The sequence below is a fragment of the Mauremys reevesii genome, linkage group 12, assembly GCF_016161935.1.
Source record: "Mauremys reevesii isolate NIE-2019 linkage group 12, ASM1616193v1, whole genome shotgun sequence".
NCBI lineage: Eukaryota > Metazoa > Chordata > Testudines > Geoemydidae > Mauremys > Mauremys reevesii.
Window position 1 is genome coordinate 35,592,357 of NC_052634.1, and position 19,164 is coordinate 35,611,520.

Genomic DNA, 19,164 nt, shown 5'->3' on the forward strand with positions numbered 1-19,164 from the left:
ATCAGGAAGAACCCACACTCCCAGAGACTTCTTGGTGAGGGCACGGTACACAATGGGGGCTACCTACCCGCCACGTCCCAGCAAGGGTCTTTCTAGTCCCACTTCAGTGTTACCCAATTTCTAATCAGTCTTTGGCCCAGATTCCCTCCCTGAGCGGCACCAGCACATACCTGGGCCCCCTGCTAGTGTTAAATCTGCCTTGAGCTGAGACCCAGCTTGGCAAAGAGCCTGCAGCCCCCTCTGTGCTGGAGGAGTGAGAGCAGCCCTGGCACTGGGCAGGGCAGCCCTGAGGGAATGAACCCAATGTGCCCGTGAGGCCCTGATCCAGAACCTCTGCCAGGCAGCTCGTGCTGCTCGGGCGTCTCTAGTCTCCAGCGAGGATTCAAAGCTTCTCTGCTCCAGGGGAAGCCCTGGGGGAGGGGGGCAGGGCTCCTGCAGGATAAATCTTCCTGCCGGCAGAGCTCCGGTCCCCTCCTCCTGGGCACAGGGCATTGCACACAGCACCCACCACATGCACACACCCCTTTGTGGGGAGAATCAGCTCTGGGATATTGGGGTCAACCCCCCCCCCCACCTCCTCCCTGCAAACCTTCTCCTGGCTTCAGTGAGGGAATGGGGGCGTGAGGGGCTAGTGCGGTAACAGCAGCAGCGTGGCTGTGGGGCTCGGCTGGTGGCTGGGGCGAGTTGCCTGAGCATGAACCCAGCCGACCCCAGGAGATGGACCCGGGTCACCAGCCCAACCCACCACGCGGCTGCTGCCGCTGCCCCGTTAGTGCGCGAGCTCCCACAGACCACGCTGGGGAGAGCCCCCAGCTGCAGGGGAGACGCCCCTGAGTGCCTGGCAGGGCCCAGCTCCTGGCTGACCTGCACTGCTGGGGGTCAGGGGGCTGGGTGACAGGGGGGCGTTGGCTCTGGGGTGGGACTGTCACTTCCCCCCCTGCCAAGCCAACAGGATCACAGCAAACGAAACCAGCTCGGCCAGCAGGGGAAGAGTTCAGTCCAGGGCCTGGTGCATTCTGGGAGCAGGGGCGGTGCAGAGAAAGGGCAGATACGGGGCAGCTCTGAACACTCCGCGCAGAACTGCCTGGCCTGTCCTGCAGCCCCTGTTACAGGGGGCTTTTAGCGATAGTTTTAATCAGGCCAATAAATTGAAACAAACCCCTGTTAAATCATTGCTCAGCCCGAGTCCTTCACCCACATTCCTTAGGGTGTTTCATTTCCTGCCTCAATTTCACACAGAGACACAATTTCCTTTGCACAGATCCATGAACAGCAAAACCTCCCTGTGTCTCTGGTCTGAGCCAGGGCATTCGATTCCAGTGAACCCTTCTCTCCTGCAGTGGCGATGCTCAGACAGAGGGGACGTGGCACCTGCATCCCTGCCAGGGAGATATTGGCTCGGCTCTTTCTTTCTGCTGCTGTTGTTAGTCCATGAAACATCAAGGGTGGAATGCAAGGCTGAGCTCACACACCAACCCCCTGAAATATTTCAGTGCCACAGAGAAATCCTGCCCCCGGCTATTGGAACGATGTGCTGGAGATTTGACTAGGAAAGGGACTGTCTGAATTGTCAATGTGGGGAATGAACAATAATCTAAAGCAATGTCATTAACAGAAACACACTCTCATCCTGCTCCAGCCGGAAGGGAAATGGATAGGAATACTCGCTGTTCGGCCATGGCCACACGTACAGAGCTGCACAGCAGTGAGTGTGCTGGGGAAGCTGGTCTGAGCAAACAATTTGAAGTGACAATTCAGTGAGAACAGAATCATCGTGTAGTAAAGCAAACATATATCAAATAGTTGTGGCTGAGTGGTTAAGGTGCTGGATTAAAAATCCATTGGGGTCTCCCTGTGCAGGTTCAAATCCTGCCAATTATGCAAGCACTGTGCTGCTGTTGTTATTATTGCTCTAGTCTAAGTGCCTGAGCATCCACAATGCAAACTGGAGCTAAATCTAGTTTCACTCTGTCTACACTTAAAACGCTGCTGTGGCATTGCTATAGCACTCTGGAGTAGACAGTGATTGGAGAGGTTTTCCCATCCCTATAATAGCTGCATTGACAGAACAATTCTTCTTTTTATTTAGCACTATCTAACCAGGGCTTAGGTCCCCTTAATTCTATGGGTTTGGGGGGGGGGGTTTCACACCCTGAGAGACGTCGCTCTGCCAGTTCAGTGTCCAGCGTACACCTGCCCTTAGATCCCCCTTGGTATTTCAATGCAGGCACTGACCTGTGAGAGGAAAACATCAGCTCACAAACACAGAGACTGAATTCCCCACATTTAATCTCGCTGCACTTTCCAGAAAGTCACGAAATTCAATTCATTCTTGCTAGGACAGAGAAAAAATAAGTGACACTAAGTTTTTGGTTGATTAAATAAAATTAAGTGTTTAATTAATATAGTAAAAAAATCTGTCCTGATTCCTCTAACTAACACCCCAGCGTGAAACAGGAACAGAGACAAATCTTGTCAGTGACGACTAATTTTGCAAATGATCTTCCCATTATTAATTTCCACACTGCTCCCATTGGAGGTCTGGGCATCTCCAGTGTCATTGCTCTGCATTCACCTTCCCCTAGAATTGTTCTCAGACATTTGCCTTCCTCTGCAGCACGGAGGATTCCCTGCACCTTGAAGTCTTTAAGCCACAATTTGAGGACTTCAGTAACTCAGACATAGGTTAGGGGTTTGTTACAGGAGTGGGTGGGTGAGATTCTGTGTCTTGCCTTGTGCAGGAGGTCAGACTAGATGATCATAATGGTCCCTTCTGACCTTAAGTCTATGAATCTATGAATCTATTCCCAAATTTGGAAAACTGCAGTTCAGAATGTGAATGGTGACCCCGTCTTCCTGCACCTGCTCCACATTGCTCCACAGCAGCTTCTCCACCTGCAGAGTCACCCCAGCATGGCAGTGCAGCCTCCCAGGGTTCAGCAGGGGCCCCTGGCAAGGACAGTGGGTGCAGCTAACAGCCCAGTGTGCCTGGCCATGAGGCAGCTGTAAAAAAGCAACAACCCCCTACACAAGTACAGAGATTGAATTCCCCAACTTTAACGTCATGGCCCCTGTAGAAAGCCACACGTGTCAGTTGTAGTTTCACAGGGAGATGCAAAAATCAAGTGACACCAATTTTTAAGTTGAGTAAATAAAGTTGAGGAGATAGTTATTAACCTCACAAAACTATACTAAAGATCCCTCAACATAACACCTGAAGGTGAAATATGAACAGAGACAAACCTTGTCAGCAAAGGCTCATTTCCCAAACGATCCTCACAATGTTACTAATTCCCACCCCTCCTCCACAGGAGCTCTGTGCAGTGTAACTGTTCTGCAGGCAGCTTCCCATTCAATGCTGTTGTGGGACATTCCCAGGCCTGGAAATGTACCAACGACAGAATTTGAAGAGCAAACCTGGCTCCCCGCACCAGGCGGGATTTGAGTGTTTTGTCCCTGTCACTTAGTCTTTGTCAATAGTACAGACGCCAGGGGCAGGACTCCAGGCTCTGCTTGAGGGATCCTGGCACAGGGGCTGGTGAGGGAAAAAGGATTGTAGATTCTCACCTGTTCTCTGGAGAGGAGGTAATAAGTGAAGGGGGCATTTTTAACTTCTCCTCTCTTCAGTGTCCTAGGGCTGGAATTCAACATTCCCCAGAGCCAAATGAGGGGGTTATGCCACTTGGTTAATGAAAGCCAGTGCTTCAGGGGAGGCTTGAATTCACAACCTCAGCATAGCTCCTCTCAGCACTGCTCTATAAGTACTGTGCGCTAACCAATTGTGCCACTGGAGCACCTGTTAACTGTAATTCTCCAAGACCCCCTAGGTTGATAAAGGCGAGGGGTGACCCCAAAACATTCTCAGTGGGTTTGAGAGCAGGTAGCGACAAGTGTTGTACTCGGTGGGGTGGATTCTTCTTAAGGGTTCCAGGCCCCATTTGACCCTTTTGTTCTTCCCTGTGTAATAACAGAGCTGGTTAAGACTCAATGGAGAGTCTTGCTGCAGACCAACAGATCTGAAATCACTGATAACCAGCTCTAAGCATTAGTCCTGCTTTGGGACAGTGTCTCTCGTGCAAGAAACTGCCCAGTCTGCGCTAGCAGTGAGGCTCCCTCACTAACAGCTGAAATCAGGGAGAGCTGTGTGAAGTGCAGGGCCCCAGGGGTGCCTGAACAGGGGGGAACAACACCCCAGGGCTTTTAAAAATGGGAGGGCTCTGCCTTGCCACTTTCTAATGACCATAAGGGCGAGTGAGGGGGGGAGGGGACGGAGAACAGTGAGCGGGAGGAGGGGTCTGGTGGGAAGAGGCATCGTAGGAGTGGGGTCTTGGGGAGAGGGGTGGGGCAGGGGCGTGGCCTCGAGTGGCAGGGGTGGGGCTACTGTTCGGGCTCTGGTGGCTGCTACTTTTAGGAAGCCTGTTCCGCTCCTGGTGGGACCACAAGACGTCCCAGAGCAGAGAGGGTGGCCAGCAGAGCGGTGACAGGGTGGAACGGCAAGGGGCCGGCAATGTGGCCAGACAGCGGAGGGAGAAAGGGGCTTTCCCCCCAGGAGGTGAGAGGTGAACTCTGGGTTTTCACTGACCCAGGGCAGCAGCTGTGGGTGAGGTGCAGTGAAGGGAGGGGCACATCCACAGAGCTTCTGGGGTCTGGATTTAAGAGCCCGAGGCAAAAGGCCACTACCCAGCGCACTGTGGGTGGGTGTTTTGCTCATAGTGTTGTGTTATGAATCCTGATTGTGGTGTTTTCCCAAGTTAATACAAGGTGATTTTCCTCCTTTTTATTAAAGTTTCTTTCCTGCACTCAGTGGTTGTGAGTGGGGAAAGTATCACCTCTTAGAGGCACCCAGTGGCCAGGGTTAGTTTACCCAGGTTACTGGGTGGGGGCTTAAGCAGATTGTGTGTTGTATTGTTGAAGAGGAGCCCCAAGCACCCAGACAGGGAACTGTAACTTCAACCTTCAGAGTTAGAGCCAGAGGTGCTGCCAGCTGAGCTAGCCAGGCCGGCTAAATGTATTAAGCCCTTTCACCGCAAAAGCAAACACTGGGTACTTCTGTGCTTCTCAGCAGCTGGGAAAAAGCCTCTTGGGGGAAAGCCTCCTGCCCCACCGCCAAAAGGAGCCCCTTGAGTGGGAACGGTCAGAGGCCCCACTCAGGGGCTGGCCCTGCTTTCCTACCGCCTTGTGATGCTGGCCGCTGAATGAATGCTGGTCTGTGGGTGGCCTTCAGTGGGGGTTCGGCATGCCAGGGAGCAGGCTGGCCACGCATAGGCATGGTCCTGCCCTCCTCTGGCCCTGCCCTCGGTTGCTCTGTGGCTTTTAAGCCTTCCCTTGGAGCTGTCAGCACCAGCTGCCTCTGCTCCAGGTGCCCAGAGGAGGAGAGGTGCTGGGCTCCAGCCTGGGACTCTGCCTCCCTCCTGCCTAGCCCTGACTATGAAGCCTGGCCCTGGCCCTCCTTTCTTCAAGTGCCAGGTGGACAAGAGGTAACATGTGGCTGCAAGCAAAATGGCCAAACTTGTGGGCCTCATGTGATGCAGCAAGAATCCCAACCACCTGGTCAAACCACAGGCATCAGGGTCACAAGTTCTAGAGCCCCAACCAATTTTGGCCATCAGACCTGGCTCCAGTGGGCAAGTCACCCAGCAGGAGGGGAAAGATTTGCTTTTGCACAGCTGGAGACAGGGAAGTTGAGCACTGTGAGCTCCAGGGCTTTACCACAAGCCAACACAAGGTCCCACTGAGATTTGAACTCAAATTGCCAGATTCAGAGTCCTGAGTGCTGCCCATTACACCATGGGACCAGCTTGTACTGCTTTCTCTGCACAGTGGTGACTCTCACGGGGCTGGCTCGTGTAAGGGACTGTTGGCCCCTTACTAAAACTTAGTGGGGTTTTGGTTGGCTAGTTCCCAGCACCAATAGAAGGGGGAAGGGTCAATGGGAAATCAGGCCCCTGAGACTGACAGTCCCCAGGGGCAATGGGGAGAGGACAAAGCTCCAAGTTAGCCGCACTGACAGGCCAAGCAGTGTAATGAGGAGTCACCAGGCCAGGGTCCCATCCTCCATGGGAGCTGGAACTGCCTGGGCCAGAGTGGGGCAGAGCTAAGGAGAGAGCAGGAGCCCGAGAAGAGCCGGGGAGCAGAGCTGCACCAGCCAGGGAGAACCAGAGCAGATCTGTGCTGGGAGCCGAGCCGGAGCAGCACGAGCTGTAGAAGCTGCCTAGGGAGCAGATCTGTGCTGGGAGAAGAGCTGCAGCAAGCGGAGCCAGAGGAGCAGCCCAGGGAGCTGGAGGCAGAGCCGCAGCAGCACTGGGGCTGGAGGTGGGTGCAGTGAGCAGCGTGGGAGAGCGAGGGGGACCTTGGGCAGAAGGCCCAGTGCAAGGAGATGCCATCAGTCAAGAGATCTTGCAGGCCAGACTTTTGGGGGTGGGGGGATCATATCCCCTACATGGGGGCAGACACTGGGAACAAGGGGCCTGTCACCTAGAGCGTGTTGCCACCACCAGAGCAAGTGTCCAGCCCGTGGTGTCCCTGCAGCACAGCCAGGGCCTGGGGAGGAGGCCTGGGACATGTGAGGGAGAGGCTGTGACCTGCCCTGACCCTCCAGAGACGCTGGTTGTGATCTCCCTGCGCCACAGAACAGGGTGACGTGTTTTCCTTTCCCATCTTTCCTTGTGTTTTACATTGATTGCTGGGTAATAAATGGTGTTCGCTTGAAGCACATGCAATGAGGAGTGGGTCAGGGAATTGCCCAGAGCGGAGCGAGTACCCCAGAGTGAGGACACTGTAGCCCCCGTTCAAGTGATCATGGCAAGATTGGAGGTCAAGCCCCCTAGGAATCCTGGGCCCAGCCTTGTTAGGGATACAAGGTCTCTGCCATACATGAGAGTAGAAAGAGAGTCCTTGAGGTCAGGCAGCCTCTGGGTAAGGGGGTGGGGACTCAGATCCTTCCGCTGGCCAATTCCACTGGGGTCGTGTATAAGCCAGATTAGACTCTCCTTACACTTGTACTCTGTCCTCACTGCTTCTCTCTCTTCCTTCCCCCATCTCTGCTGCTCCCCCTCTGGGCTTTCTCAGCACCTGGCCCCACAGCACTTCCTGGCAGCCAGAGGCTGCGCTTTCTGCATCTGCCGATGTGGCCTCTCTCCTGATTGCTAAGGAAAGGAACCTTTCCAGGAAATGGCTACAGCTTCTGGGAATCCCTGTGTGGCTGTGAACAGCATATGGGTCCTGGCACATAAGGCAACTTAAAAGCTGAGCACCCAGACAGGGGCTTGAACCCTGGACCCTCAGATTAAGAGCCTGATGCTCAACCAACTGAGCTACCTGGGCTTGTTGAGAAATAGCTTCACCGTTAAAGCAATAAAGAATCCTGTGGCAGACGTTTTGCAGCATGAGCTTTCGTGGGTGAATACCCATTTCTTCGGATGCAAGTGGTGGAAATTTCCAGGGGCAGGTTTATATATGCAAGCAAGAAGCAAGCTAGAGATAACGAGGTTAGTTCAATCAGGGAGGATGAGGCCCTGTTCTAGCAGTTGAGGTGTGAAAACCAAGGGAGGAGAAACTGGTTCTGTAATTGGCAAGCCATTCACAGTCTTTGTTTAATCCTGAGCTGATGGTGTCAAATTTGCAGATGAACTGGAGCTCAGCAGTTTCTCTTTGAAGTCTGGTCCTGAAGTTTTTTTGCTGCAGGATGGCCTCCTTAAGATCTGCTATTGTGTGGCCAGGGAGGTTGAAGTGTTCTCCTACAGGTTTTTGTATATTGCCATTCCTAATATCTGATTTGTGTCCATTTATCCTTTTCCTTCACCGTTCAGCACAAGAGCAAGCAGGCAGGCAAACGAGAGGCAAAAAAAGTCCCAGGAACCCCTCCTCTTTTTCTGCACAGCCACTGCCTGTCAGCAGGGTTCCCCCTCCTCCTCCTCAGTGAGACTAAATCTAAGCACCTAGACAGCCGGCCTGTCCGCTGCACCCCAATCCCCCATGCCTGAGCCTCCCTGCCAAAGCCCTGCACCTGGCCCAATAGAATTAAGTCTCACGTCTCGCTGGGAACTCGACTTCTTGTGCCCAGAGAGTCTCAGCCCCGCTCAGTAGATGACCCGAGAAACACAGTGTCCGGCTTTTCCAAAGAAGAGCTTAGACCCCCTCATCATGTGGCCTAAAGGATAAGGCATCTCCCTGTGGATCGGATGATTCAGGATTTGAGTCCCCTCGTGGTTGTGCTCACTTTGTGCTGAAAGTCCTGCTCCCTTCAGGGCTGGAACCTCTTCTTGGCCGCTCAGGCCAATGCTCTGGCTTCAGCTAGAGCCCCGGGAAGGAGTTGGGGGGTGGGCGTCACAAAGGCTGGGGCATGAGCCCCAGGTGCTTCCAGTCTCGGCTTTGCCCTTCCTGACTTGCCAAAGAAAATGGGCGGCTGCCCGGGCTAGCGTGTGCGCCTGTCCCTGTGCTGGAGGGGGGTTGCTACACAGCGTCTTTGGAGCCTGGGTCTTTCTCTGCTTCTCGCCAGCTGGGGAAAAGCCTCTTGGGGTAAAATCTCCTGCCCCACTGCCAAAGTGAGCACCTGGAGTGGGAACGGTCAGAGGCCCCCCCAGGGGGGCTGGCCCTGCTTTCCTACCGTCTTCTGGTGTTGGCCACAGAGCGACAGCAGCCGCCCCGCATGCTCCTCTGTGGGTGGCCTTCAGTGGGTGTTTGGCATGGCAGGGAGCAGGCTGGCTGGGTGTTTTTGTGCCCATCTGAAGGTCACACATAGGCATGGTCCTGCCCTCCTCTGGCCCTGACCTCAGTTGCTCTGTGGCTTTTAAGCCTTCCCTTGGAGCCATCAGCACCAGCCGCCTCTGCTCCAGGTGCCCAGAGGAGGAGAGGTGCTGGGCTCCAGCCTGGGAAGCCTGGCCCTGGCCCTGCTTCCTTTAAATGCCATGTGGGCAAGAGGAAGAGCTGCAGCTACAGGGACCAAAGTTGTGGGCATCAGGTGAAGCAGAAAAAAACCCAACCATCAGGTCAACCCGCAGGAATCTCTAGCCAGACGGTTAAGTTCTAGGACCCCACCCTCTAGCGGCCCAGCTGGACCAGAGACCCATCTCCAATGGGCACCAGTGACCCAGGAGGAGGAGAAACAAAACATCCACTCTAGTTCAGCCAGGGAGAGGGTAACCGAGCACATTGGGCTCCAAGGCTTTACAGCAAACCACCCTACCTGGCAGAGGCCCCACTGAGATTTGAACTCAGATTCCAGGATTCAGAGTCCTGAGTGCTGCCCATTACACCATGGGACCTGCTGCTGTTTTGCTTTCTAGACCCCTGTGACTCTCAGCTGGCTGGTTTGCACTCTGCACTTATTGCTTCCCACCAGCGGCTTCCTGTCGCAGGACTCTCTCTCCTCCTCCAGCGACTGTGGTCCTGAACTACCGGATCCGTGGGTCCTGCCCTGAGTCCCTGCATCCCCCTGCTTTGTCTCCATTCCCTGCAGGCTGCAAAAATGTCAGGGGAGGCTGCTCCTCCCTTCACTCGGTGCTCCCGCTCATATCAGCCAACTGCAGCCTCATCTCCTGGAACTCGGGCAGCTGTCGCTTGATCCTGTTCTACAGTCACATGCTGACTGGCTCCCCTGCCTGGATGCTCTTGTGGAAATCCCACAGGCGACACTGCAGGACTTGGCACTGTTGGTTTCTTTAATGTGGTGTTTGCACGACTGCCAGAACAAAGCCGCCAACTCCTCCCTCACCGACTCCCACCAATCCCCCCGGTAACCACAGAACCCTCTGATGCTTTCCCGTTCTGCCAACACCGCCAGGCCTTGCCCCCCTGCTCCTTTATCTTGCAAGCTCTGGATGTTCAGCTTCCAATATCCTCTGCCCTGGGCCAGGGACGGGGCGGCTCCAGGCACCAGCGCAGCAAGCGGCGGGGGGTGGCCTGCTGGTCGCTGTGAGGGTGGCAGTCAGGCTGCCTGCAGGAGGTCCCCTGGTAATGCGGATTAGGCGGCATGTCTGTGGGAGCTCCGCCAGTGCCCCGGCTGCAGCAGCAATTCGGTGGTGGTACGCTGAAGGCACAGGATCGGCAGACCTCCCGCAGGCATGCTGCCGAATCCGCCTTACCAGAGAACCTCCTGCAGGCATGCCACCGAATCCGTGTTACCAGAGGACCTCCCGCAGGCATGCTGCCGAATCTGCCTTACCAGAGGACCTCCCGCAGGCATGCCACCGAATCCGCCTTACCAGAAGACCTCCGGCAGGTGTTGGGATAGATCTGTATTACATTATACACTAATGTTAGATGTGTAGAAAGTGTGACTAGAAAGGAGCAGTGTGACGGTGCTGCCTGTGGGAGCCAGCTGAGGTCACTCAATCAGGGTGAACTGCAAACAAAATGGGGCAGACAAACCCCAAACATTGGTGGTTATTCCAGTACTTAGATTTACCAACCAGCACAACACAGCTTCTGTAGCACCTCACTGGTTACTCAGAAGTCCAAACAACGCAGTTCCCAGCCTCCGGCCTCCGTCCAGACACACACATCAGATATGATGATGATTCCTGAAAATCTGATCTCATCATATAAAAGAAAAGGTTCTTCCAATCCCAAAGGATCAGCCACATACCCAGGTCCAATTATAACTTAGATCTTACCCAAAATACACGCTACAGCCAATTCTTATTAACTAAGCTAAAATTTATTAAAAAAGAAAAGAGAGAGAGTGTTGGTTAAAAGATCAATATACAGACAGACTTGAATTCAATTCTTGAGGTTCAGATGCATAGCACAGATGAGCTTGTAGTTGCCAAAAGTCCTTTTAGAAATAGTCCATAGATTATAGTCCAATGTCCATATTCAGGGTGACTCCAGTCAGTGACTTGGGATCTCAATCCTTATGGCTTAAGGTTTCCGTCTCTTGAAACCCAAAGCAGTTCTGAGATGAAGCAGGATCATGTCCCAGGCTTCTTATATAGTTCCAGCAGCCTTTCAGCCTGAGAAAACTATAGGTTTAACTCCTTCTCCCAAACATCCTGGCAATTAGCACAGGGTAATTTACCCATTAAACAGTTCAGATACAGGTTAGTACAACCTTCAAAGAGACACAGAGACAATAATGCTATTTCACTCAAGTATCATAAATATTAATATTCCTTTTCTGATCTTTGAATTAAAACTACAGCAATAGACAAGACTTGTTTGCTGACATCACAAGCCCTGAGCAAACATCTCCCCTTCTACCTCTAACAGTGCAGACTTGCATTTCAAAGCTCTGTTCATTTACAGATCTTCCTAACCAGTCCTTAAGGTTCACCCATGGGTCAGGTCAGTGGGTGAGGTGAGTTAATTAACGCTTTCTGGCCCTGTCATCTTTCAATGAAATATTATATTACATTCATAACGTCACAGGAGGTCAGGAATGGGATGGCAGGGGCTGCGGGTCGGGAGTGAGGGGCACCATCAGAGCTGGAGGGAGCGCAGGGGGCTGCGGGTCGGGAGTGAGGGGCACCGGCAGAGCTGTAAGTCTGGAGGTCAGGACTGGGACAGCAGGGGCTGCGGGTCGGGAGTGAGGGGCACCAGCAGAGCTGTGAGTCTGGAGGTCAGGACTGGAATGGCAGGGGCTGCGGGTCGGGAGTGAGGGGCACCAGCAGAGCTGTGAGTCTGGAGGTCAGGACTGGGATAGCAGGGGCTGCGGGTCGGGAGTGAGGAGCACCAGCAGAGCTGTGAGTCTGGAGGTCAGGACTGGGATGGCAGGGGCTGCGGGTCGGGAGTGAGTTGCACCAGCAGAGCTGTGAGTCTGCAGGTCAGGACTGGGATGGCAGGGGCTGCGGGTCGGGAGTGAGGGGCACCAGCAGAGCTGTGAGTCTGCAGGTCAGGACTGGGATAGCAGGGGCTGCGGGTCGGGAGTGAGGGGCACCAGCAGAGCTGTGAGTCTGCAGGTCAGGACTGGGATAGCAGGGGCTGTGGGTCAGGAGTGAGGGGCACCAGCAGAGCTGTGAGTCTGGAGGTCAGGACTGGAATGGCAGGGGCTGCGGGTCGGGAGTGAGGGGCACCGTCAAGGCTGGAGGGAGCGCAGGGGGCTGCGGGTCGGGAGTGAGGGGCACCAACAGAGCTGTGAGTCTGGAGGTCAGGACTGGGATAGCAGGGGCTGCGGGTCGGGAGTGAGGGGCACCAGCAGAGCTGTGAGTCTGGAGGTCAGGACTGGGATGGCAGGGGCTGCGGGTCGGGAGTGAGGGGCACCGTCAGAGCTGGAGGGAGCGCAGGGGGCTGCGGGTTGGGAGTGAGGGGCACCAGCAGAGCTGTGAGTCTGGAGGTCAGGACTGGGATAGCAGGGGCTGCGGGTCGGGAGTGAGGAGCACCAGCAGAGCTGTGAGTCTGGAGGTCAGGACTGGGATGGCAGGGGCTGCGGGTCGGGAGTGAGGGGCACCAGCAGAGCTGTGAGTCTGCAGGTCAGGACTGGGATAGCAGGGGCTGTGGGTCAGGAGTGAGGGGCACCAGCAGAGCTGTGAGTCTGGAGGTCAGGACTGGAATGGCAGGGGCTGCGGGTCGGGAGTGAGGGGTACCGTCAGAGCTGGAGGGAGCGCAGGGGGCTGCAGGTCGGGAGTGAGGGGCACCAACAGAGCTGTGAGTCTGGAGGTCAGGACTGGGATGGCAGGGGCTGCGGGTCGGGAGTGAGGGGTACCGTCAGAGCTGGAGGGAGCGCAGGGGGCTGCGGGTCGGGAGTGAGCAGCACCAGCAGAGGTGTGAGTCTGGAGGTCAGGACTGGATAGCAGGGGCTGTGGGTCGGGAGTGAGGGGTGTCACAGAGTCCCCGGGCGATGCTCTGGAACTGCTCCCCACGAAGCCAGGCAGGACTTTGGGGAGCCTCCTCTCCCTTGGAGCAGCCTGTCTCCAGGGCAAGAAGCTCTCACGGCTTCACCTCCTGGGTCTCTCCTAGGAGCATTCAGCATCCTCTGCCCCTCCGTGCGCTTCCCACAGCGAGTCCGCCCAGGTGGGGTCCTGGGGAAGCCACAGGGTCCTGCCCCCCCACTGCGCAGTCAAACGTGACTCTCAGCCAGCCAGTAACACAGAGGTTTATTTATATGACAGGAACACAGTCCAAAACAGGTCTTGCCGGTACAGACAACAGGACACCCTTTAGTTAGGTCCATCTGGGGCCCCAGGGAGGCCACAGCCCCGTTGGGAGGCCCAAGCCCCATGGGGGCTCCCCTCCATTTCCCAGCCAGAAAACTGCCAACCCCCCTCCAGCCCCTCCTCTCTGGGCTTTGTCTCCTTCCCAGGCCAGGAGGTCACCTGATCTCTTTGTTCTCCTGCACCTTTAGCATCCCCTTGCAGGGGGGAAGGGCCTGGCCATTAGTTGCCATGGAGACTTCATCACATGACCCACTCTAGACGAAGTGAGGCAGAGTTTGGGCCAACGTCAGTTTGGAACAGCCCGACTGAGCCCGGCAGTTTTCTCAAAGTATCTGCTGTTGTAAACCGCATGTAGTGTGGACGTGCGAACCCCAAAGGTATCAAACATGAAAGACACATAAGGCCAGTTACGGGGACGTTTCCATGGCCAGGCCTGAGGGTTAAGCAGCTGGGATCTAACAGCTGCCTCCTCAAAAGGAAAAGGGGCCTCAGCACCCATAAAAATAACTGGTTGCAAAAATCAATCATCCTGCATCCATCACCACTTTAAATTCTGACCTCTCCTGCCCGATGTGTCTTTGTTTAGCAAACAAGTGAACTGGGGAACTCTGTGGCTGTTACCCTCTAACTCAGGAGAAGGTTACACATCTTGACTCAAGCAATATTCCTCTTGAAAAAAAATTATTTTAAAGTTTATCAAAATAAATTCCATTTGAAATAGAAATAATTACAATCTACGCTGGGGCTCTATTTTCATACATGCTATTTCTCTCCCATGTTCCCCCACTCTAATTCCTTTGGAGTGAGGTTTTACTTTTAAAGATTAGCCACCATTTCCGATATAGTAGGAGGGCAGGAGAGAACTAGAAGAAAACCTGAATTATATTGTAACACTGAAAGTTATCACATAATCAGCCTCTTACTTTACACTAATTAACTTCATGTTTAATTTCATTGTCGCTGGTAACAACTTATTCAAAGATTACAAAATATAAACCTATAGGGCAGTTTTCTCTTAATTCCCATTTCCACCCAGTGAGCTTTGTGTGAAATCACATTCTACAATAACCTAGGAGCCTTCCATTTCTGTGAGTTCATTTCGTCCTGGGTCTTCTCCCAAAAGTGTGGGTGGAAGAGCTCTCATGCTAGTGGGTAGGTTGCATCATGAGAAAACCACCTGTGCTCTATTTCCACACTTTCTAATCTTTCAAAGTAGCAGGAGGTGGAGAAGTGATACAAATGCTTAAGACCTAATAGCAAAACTAAGAGACAAAACCACGGAGTCAGGACTCAGCATTCATGTATCCTGCGGTCTGAACTTGGAATCTGATACATTCCCTCATTGGCTACCATCATTTGCCCAGCATGGAAGTGCTTCTTGTCCAGCAAGTCAGCCAGATTGGGACCCATAGGCATGGAATGGCTCGGAAGGAATCAGCTGTTTCTCTCTGTGCTTTATGAAACTTTGGATCCAAATGGTAAAAGACAGTTGTTCCCAATTTAATCATGGCGTCCTTTACGAGTGGGACCAATGCCACTTAACTAGGGAACAGCGTTCTAAAAATAGTTTACCTGGGCCACAGGTCACCATAGCTTCCATCTCTAGGGTGAAAATCAAAATCTGCAGTTTCTCCCTGAGTTCTTGTCAAATCTTTGACCTTTCTTGGAGTAATTTTACACGTCTCTGGTGTAGAATTCTTCACCAACCACACAACGTATCAATAGCGATAGTGAGGCACAACTCTCCCAAATATGCCCTTTCATTTCTTTATTCTGGTCGCACAGATTTAAATTAGGGACTAAATTCAGGTGCGGCTTAGAATCCTTGTAAAACACCAAATGTCAGGTCTCTATTGAAAACAGGTCTCTTTCTGCAGCTATATCACATTCAACACGGATTTCATTTTCTGCATATTTGCAGCATCTCCCAGGGGTGAGCAGAACAGAGACATCACTTCCATTTTCCCCATCTCTACCTAGATAGGAATTGCATTTCCCAAATAATAGGCAACACGCACCTGATTAGGAAGGCGATATCTTCAGGAGTCACCTCCTGCAGGGCCTGGGCCACAACTGCTTTGGAAGCCCAATGCAGGGGTATCGTGCTTAGTTCCAAGCCATTTGCTAGGGACTCGTTTTCCCAGCCCTTTAGAAAAAATACTGACCTAACCAATTGAACAACAGGGGGATTGGGATGGTGATGGGGAATAAAGAACAGGGAGCTGCAAAAGGCAGAAGCAGGCAACTCATCTAGGGGAGCTGAGAGACCACAGTGAACATGGTGCAAAGGTCGCTCTGTGGGAATTCGCAATTGTGATTTTTTAAAAAACAATCTTTGTCCAGCCGGAATCAAGGTATTTCTTACAATTCTCTCATATGTGGATTTTCTTATGTCTAACAAGGTGTGAGCTCCGATTGAAGCTTTTCCCGCACTCAGAGCACGTGTAGGACGTCTCTCCACTGTGGATTCTCTGATGAGAGATGAGGGCTGAGCTATAACTGAAGCGTTCCCCACACTCAGAGCATGTGTAGGGCACCTCCCCGTGTGGATTCTCTGATGTGTGATCAGGGCAGAGCTCTGCTTAAAACTCTTCCCACACTCAGTGCATGTGTAGGGCGTCTCTGCTATGTGGATTGTCTGATGTCTGATAAGGTTTGAGCTCCGATTGAAGCTGTTCCCACGCTCAGAGCACATGTAGGGTCTCTCTCCCCTGTGGATTCTCTGATGTGTGAGAAGGTCTGAGCTCCCATTGAAGCGTTTCCCACACTCATGGCATGTGTAGCGTGTCTCTTCCAAGTTGATGCTCTCGTGTGTAATAAGGTCTGAGAGGCTACTGAAGTTTTCCTCTGGCCTGTGCTTAGTCTCACAGGCTTTTGTTCTTTCTGGGAGTGCACAACTCCTGGAAACATTTCCTTTGGATATTCCTGATAACATCCCATGTGGTTCTACTTGCTCAGCATCTTCCTGCTGGGGAGTCTCCTCGTTCTCACTTGCCATCCCACCGCCTGATGGGAGACAGAGAGAATCCAGACATAGGTCACTCCCTGCGCCGGAGAGAAAAGGAATCTCAGAGAGAGGAATGGAAAAAGGTGTGAACAAACCAAAATATGTGCGGGAGAAATCAAAGCTATCAGGAGCTGATTTTCCCCAAACCCTTCCCCAGAGCAGAGAGAGGAAGGGATCAGTTCTGGGTCTGCATCTCACCAGAACTCTCAGGGGAAGGTGAGATTGGGGAGGGACCTGCTGCCAATTGTCAGTCAGGATAGGAGGGAAGCCATGAGTGACATCTGCCTAATGATTCCACATCTGCAGGGAACAGTTCTGAACTTGGAGCACTTACAACTTGGAGAGTCTTTGTAGGGCATCCCAAAGGTTTCCTGTATTCACAGACAGTTGTTGAGATGGTTCACCCAATTCCTCACCTGTGCACACGGCTCTCGGGAGCACTTTTTTTCAGAGCCATAGAGGTCTGAGACCCACGGCTGTTCCCCTCATTCCAGCTGCGAGATCACATCAGGTTTGGAAACTGGAAACCCTGGGAAGGGAAAGAAAACAAGGGAGGTCAGTGGAATTTGTGAGATACTTGTCACAAGGAATATTCCAGGGTTTTAACCCCAGCTCATTTTTAAGACGTAACACCCCACGGCCGGCTTCCTTGGCTCAAAGTGGCAGAAGAGTTATTATTATAACTCATATTCATGACCTTAGTGCCTAAGAGCCAATGAACCGTGGGCCCCTGTTGTGCTAGGCACAGCACAAACCCAGAATAGAAGATGGCCCATGCCCTGAAGAATTAACAGTCTAACTAGACAAGACAGACACAGATGGGGGAAGAGGTGGAACCCGCCAGCAGAGTGAACTATGTGAAGGCAGAGGGACAGATCTGATGAACACAGGTATAGAACTTGAGACTATTGTATTTAATGTTATGACTAGGGCCAGTGTTTTCCGGAAATTGCTGCTATTACTGCATTTCCCCCTGAAATTACTCTTCATTTCTGGAATCACCCTTTGTATCCAGAATAGCTGAACAGAAGGTGGTTGGGGATGCAGGGTCACAAACCCCACATTTCTGCCTGGAGACCCCTGACTCCTCCCCAGGGCACGGGGCAGAGGCTGGGGGCTGGCTGCTTTTGAGACTTGCTGCCAATTTCTTCCCTCCTCATACAAGTCTGGGCTCAGAAAAAACACTGGAGCTTCCCCTTGGGAGACGGGGCACTTGGCAGTGGGACGCTGGGCACCCTCATTGTGCTGCAGCGCAGATGGCATCCACAGCACCTCTCCCCTGCACACAGCTGGTTCATGTCCCATCTCCCCAGCACACAGCCGGCTCTAGGCTCTCAATGCCCAGTGTCTGGGCCCCACCTCCCCCCCACAGCTGGCATAAAGGATTATATATTGCTCATGTCCCCTCCCCCCAATGCACTTTCCGGCTGTAAAGGATTATATGTTGCTCATGCTTGTCAATTACTCTGTTTTCGCTGCCAGCAAACACTGGCCCTACTTATGACTGTTATCTGTATCTTTGAGCCAGCCCTTGAAAGCACGAATACTTCACAGACTGTGGTGCTGAGATGGGCCAGATGATACCGGGGAGGCTGAGGGATGGGGGGATGGGTTTCCTGTGCAATCTGGTGTCACTAAGGCTGGATCTCAAGGCTGGTTATGCAGAACTCCATCTTCTGAAGCTTTGTCCAGCACAGAAAGGGGCAGTGACTGATTTTACCTCTTTCGGGAGACTGAATATGACAGACTTTTTGGGGAGAAACAGTTGAGTTTGAGCTGACTGAGAAGGGCCTTTTTGGGCTACAAACTGCCATGACCTGATAACCCAGACGTAAGCTTTTAAAGAAGGTTTTTAATACACTTTGGAATGATCGGGGATTCCCAAGAGGACTGATGGTAAATATACATTTTGATGCTTTTCTTGCTTTGTATCTTTTCCCCATAAGGCACACTGACACTGTCATGGATCCACAGGATCTGTGCAATGCCCTGGCTTTTAAACTGTCCTTGGGAGGTGCCCCTTGAGTGCACTAGACCCCCAAGGGCTCCTACTCTTCCACAAGGACAGGCCATGTAGCTTCAGCATCTGAGACTGAGCCTCTGGCTTCAACACTCCTATTTCAACCTGTGAGCTCTGCCAGCAGATCCAGCCGAACTACACTCCTGTTCAGAGACTGTTCCTCAGTCAATGCACAGAGCAAGTTTGTGCTGTGACACTGGGCAGACTTTTAAAACATAGCAGGGTTCATTAGTCAACTGAAATACAGCACTGAACGTCTTTAGATTAGCACAGAGAAGCAAAGACGACGATACAGTCCATACTGGCCAATGCCCTTGAGCCAGGCTGCTGTAGAAAACAGTTTGGTTTCCTTTCACTGAGCCTGTCCATTTATCTTCGCTCCGGTAGAGCTCCCTGCATCTGCAAACCCAGTTCTTCCTGCTCCCAAGCACATCATGAGTCCATGTATGCTTCACTCAGCCAAGCTGAGATCCTCCCATGGACAGGTGACAATTATTCCCTGGTCTCTGTCGGGTATTCCACTGATGTAGGTTGGTCCCAGCCTGTCCTTAATGACCCATTCATATCACCCCATGACAGTTCCGTGACAAAACACCTCATGTCTCCTGCTCTTTATAATCATGGCAATACCAACCACAGAGGGAAACTGAGGTGTGTATTGGCATCACCAAAATTCCTGCCTCTCTCACACACACACTGCTCACAGCCCTTGGAGAGAAAGCAAAGCACGGGAACTGGAGGTTAGTCCAGTGAACACAGTGGAGGACAAGCTGCAATCCTCACACCCTGGTCAAACAGGAGAGGCATGTGGGTCCCCACCCACAGAGAGGGGCTGGCTAGAGGCCTGATACCCGAGAGGCCATTCCTTGAGCAGACCATGGAGGCAGGTCAAAGGCTTCGCTACCCCAGAACAGTGGCATCGCAAAAGCACATTTTGGGGAATTAGGAAATCTAGTGACTCAGGTGTAATGGGAGGGAGAATTAAACTCCCCAGTGTGTGGAGAAGGCTGGGGAATTAAACACTAAAATTCAGGAGCAACAGCCTC

General features: G+C 52.8%; 3 non-coding genes across 3 annotated transcripts; 1 reads left to right on the forward strand and 2 right to left on the reverse strand.

The window, feature by feature from the left end:
* Positions 1-1,799: 1,799 nt before the first annotated feature.
* TRNAF-AAA lies at positions 1,800-1,881 on the forward strand. Its single transcript has one exon. It is a non-coding gene; the product is annotated as a tRNA-Phe (tRNA).
* Positions 1,882-7,250: 5,369 nt separating this feature from the next.
* Positions 7,251-7,323, reverse strand: TRNAK-CUU. The gene has a single exon. It is a non-coding gene; the product is annotated as a tRNA-Lys (tRNA).
* Positions 7,324-9,191: 1,868 nt separating this feature from the next.
* Positions 9,192-9,263, reverse strand: TRNAQ-CUG. The gene has a single exon. It is a non-coding gene; the product is annotated as a tRNA-Gln (tRNA).
* Between the last annotated feature and the right edge of the window lie 9,901 nt (positions 9,264-19,164).